Below are 4,716 nucleotides of genomic sequence, written 5' to 3'. Positions count from 1 at the left end.
GACTTTACCTCGTGTTTCCAACTTGAAACACACACAATACCTGCTTTATTACTCAACGGGGCTAATGTCCAAAAGACACCCGAGTAAGAACAAGTATCACAGCTAACAAATAATTATGCGATGAAGATATTATATAGGATACTACACAAATCTTTTAAGAAAATCACGTTCACAAAAAACCAAAAGATTAATACCAAGTTAATCAGCACACGGTCAAACACATATGCAACAAATGCATAAGTGACCCCACACAAGATCTCACCATACTTATCCTATCCCATTTCGTGTTACTCCCACCTCGAGAACACATATCTCCTCTCATCGTCCACCATGCTCACTAAATAGATCACTCAACTCATGTCTAACTAGTAAGTTACAATAGATCCTAAGTTCTCGGGATAATCCTCTATCATCACATCACTTCTCCCAACTTACATGGATAATGGGACTCCACCTTACAAAAGTGATAGAAGTGTCTCTCTCGCACTCCACCTGTACAAGGTCTCTTTCACAGATAAATGATTCTACACATTTGATCATATCTCCACTCATGATCCAACTGTCACACTCTACATCCCCCGTGCATATCACTAATGCACCTCTAGGCATCTATACTCTGCCTTACCAAAAGATATCCACACTGCTAATGCATTTCAAACTCACTATGGTAAATCAACACCTTTCGATGATCACAAAGGTTACTTTACTCACCAATGCTCCAAAAAACCCACAAAGAAAAATAGTGAAGGTGGCACTCTCAAAGAGAATCGAAGAAAGAGTCAGTTACTTCACTGTACTCACAAAAAAGGCTTACAAAGAAAAAAGAAGGTAACCCTAACATGACTGCCTCACATAATCCCACAAACCATACAAGCTTACAAAGATAAATGAGAAAAGTGGCTGTCCAACTTTCTTTTCACTACCACACTCTCACACCACTCACAGAGCAAATAGAGTATGCCCTAAATCTCAACCCACTATACATGCAAACACATTACCCAAAATAATAAATCAGTCTAATTTATGCAGTTACACACATCAAATATATTGAAAGTGTAACATCAACATTGCAACAAAATTAAGTGACCATATACATGCAGAAAGGATTACAAACAAATGCAATGCGGTAACCAGGTTTATTCTCTCAATAAACCTCACTAGAATCACTACTCGACCCCAAAGTCACATTTGCCTCGTCTCTATTCTCACCTTTCATTTTATTTTCTTCCTAGAATAATCTCTTTCAACTATGCCCAAATTTTACCACAGTTAAAATATATTTTATTTTTCGCACTTGCCTTAGACCTATACATGCCAACAATACCAAATAATGACCACAAGCAAAGTACTGACACATAATTCACACAGAACAATCAAGTAAATTTTCCTAAGGTTACATACAATTCTATCGGTGTAAAGAAATTGGTGACAAATTCACATAGATTTTAAGGTAATTAACATATAATTCCTAGATCTAGCAACAAGCAATGGTTACCCCAAACCTAATGTCACCCCACATGATGACTTTTAATGCGAAATATAAATAATTAACCTGCACATTAATTTTAACTGCAATAATAAAAAAGTAAAGAATACGATACCGAGCGGACCATGTCTGAAGGTCCGTAAATATTGAGAGACGTGAATTCGCTACTTTAGGATCGTCACTGTTCATCCTAAAGTCAATAGCAACCACATCAACACGAAAACAATACTCGGCACCCCAACATCCAAGGACAAAATCGTCCAACTTTCACTGCATTGCTCGAAACTGAAATCCGACAACACCGTAGGGTTTGTATCGTCACTAGCAACATTCTGTTTGAAGACACCATTGTCGAATTCCTGCAGATGCGCCCACACGTGCCTTGTCGGCGTTCCCATGCGCTGGCGTCCGGTCGGCCATGCGCCGGCGACACATTGACCTTTCTGAACCATCTCCATCTGCACAGTCCAATAGTGGTGTCTGTTTCTCAAAATGGCAATTGGTTTGTCCGAAAAACACCAAAATAGATCTGTCTAGTTTTGCAAAAATCTGCCTAGATTTTCTCCAGTTTTATGCCTGTTTTCCAGATCGATTTCAAGCCACTTTCAGCTCGATTTTAGCCCCAAAAGTCACATATTTATCAACAACACAAGCTCTGATACCATTTGTCGCTGAAATCTTTCGATAAATCTTGATTTCGAGCTTAGAAAACAATCAAACGAACACCAGTTTACCTCGACTCAACTCAAGACTTTCGCCTTCACTTTGGACTGCTCTCTTTCTCTCTAACCCCACAAAGGAGAAGGATGGTGGTGTTAGCAATTCACAAATGTATGGAGAGGAAGAAGAAGATATCACGATAGTGGCTTCCCTCTCTCTCGGAATGCTTTATTTGAGTGGTTTCAATTTAAGATTTGATTACAAGTATAATATTGCTTTCTTTAGTTATTAATTATGAAAAATAAAACTCAGAAACCTAATTTTATATATATATATATATGTTAGTTTAGGTCACCAAATATGGGCCAAGAGATCTCAAAGTGGACTGCCATATAATCTAAACTAATGGGCCAATTTTCAATTCCATATTAATCACTAAATGGTCTAACTAATCAAATAATCATCCAACCCAAACCCGAACCATCCAAAAGTGTAGTTAGTCTCCGAGCCGAGCCAAGTCCATGGTGTCGATAAATAATCCGACAACTGTTTTAAATCATCGTTCGGATTATTGGGTATCTAAAAACCCAACAAAAGATAATTATGTTCAAGTATGAGAATATAATTAATTGATCTTGAGAGAGACTTTTAATTATAATTTGGACAATTAATTTTCAACCTAGATGAGAATTAATAATTGAGTGGTAGTTGAGATTAAAAAAAGGTCGCAATATTGGATTCTGGTCCTAATGCTTTATTTGAGTGGTTTCAATTTAAGATTTGATTACAAGTATAATATTGCTTTCTTTAGTTATTAATTATGAAAAATAAAACTCAGAAACCTAATTATATATATATATATATATATCTATGTGTTTTCGGTAGAATTGGTTTTAATAGCATAGGATCCATAATCAATTTTCATAGAATAATACTCTCATCATTAAATTACTTGTCCCGCGGGATAATTTGGCAGGAGCAGGCCAAATAAACTATGATTAAATTGTATTCTCAGGCTTTATTTTTGATAATATAACATGAATTGTGTTTGTGCCATGAGCTACAACTTTGCATGGCACAACTTTGGGCAAAGTTGTAGCAATATCGAACATTAATTGGTATTAGAATTACATGTCTCGTGTTCAAGTTGATGATGGATTATTCTCATGGAGTGGATGAGTAAAGAAGAAGCATGCTTGTAGCCTTTGAGCCTCGAAAATTAATATTAATTTATTATTATTATTATTATTATTTTAAGTTTCACATTGATAATAATAGAATAATCCCCATAAATAGTTGCCATAATGTCCTGCATATTTTAGTTAGATCTTCCAAGTTCTAACATCATTCAACATTAAGTCCTACAATAGTGCAAAACATAACCCTGAACACAATGCTAATTATGGATGCTTGAAATAGTCGTGACCCCTCTTTTCTATATTGTATACTGAGCTTCCATATATAATAAAAAAATCATATATAATTATTACATATGATCATATAGAATATTCGCATAGCATATTTTAATTACATATAACTATCATACACGAAAATATATGGTATGCGTGAGCCACCACACAAGTATAGCTCACACTAGTTACCATATAGGATACGACCAGGTCATTGAATGCGTCTAGAAGTACACCATGGGATGTTCCACTTCAGTGCATGGCGTATAAGCTCACATAGCATGCTATGACATGTATATTAGTGATACGTAGCGTAACTCTATGTTGTCGAGTTCACCAATTGAAATGCCACACATGGTTCACAATCACATAATAAAATATCCAGTACTACATAAGTATCCAAAAATATTAAAAAATTGCAAGTAATCGATTACACAACGTAATAGGTGAATAAATATATACAAAGATGTACATGTTTTACACGAAGGCCTTGTTTGATTGGGCATCTTTTTCATGGGAAATGGAAATTTTTTTCTATTTTCCACATGTTGGTAGTGTTTGATAGCAAATATTTTCCATGGAATTCATTTGCTTAGTTTTCTTGAAAAGTGGACTTTTCTTGATTTTCAAGGAAAAGGATAGGAATTGGTTTTCTAGGTAGACTGCCAATTTTTATTTTTATTTTTTTAATTACAGTAGAAACAAATTCTATCCCTAATTGTAAAATAATATTTTCCTTTAATTGACAATTTCCATGTAAAATAAAATCAAATGAACATCAAAAGATAGATGATTTTTTTGGCAATGGAAACAAATTCTATTTCCAATATTAGTAAATTATATTCCTTTAATTGACAAATTTGTTAGAATATGTTACAATATTAAGAGAGAGAGAGAGAGAGATTAAAATTAATAAGGTGCATTTTGGTTTTCTTGGTATATTAAATATTTACGATTCTACTTAGTTCATGGGTTATAATTTAATTAAAGAATCTAAACTAAAAAATAAATTAATGTATACATTCCTATTGTGTAGTAAGAAACAAGTGAACTTATATTATACAGTGATATTGTATAGAAAGGAAAAAAAATGCTTAAGCAATGTACAATGGCACAAGTGGAAGAACAATATAGTTTTCATTTAAGTTGGTTAAACATATA

This window comes from Olea europaea, chromosome 22 (genome assembly GCF_002742605.1).
Source record: "Olea europaea var. sylvestris chromosome 22, O_europaea_v1, whole genome shotgun sequence".
NCBI classification, from domain to species: Eukaryota; Viridiplantae; Streptophyta; class Magnoliopsida; order Lamiales; family Oleaceae; genus Olea; species Olea europaea.
Note: the sequence above shows the minus strand (reverse complement) of the source record.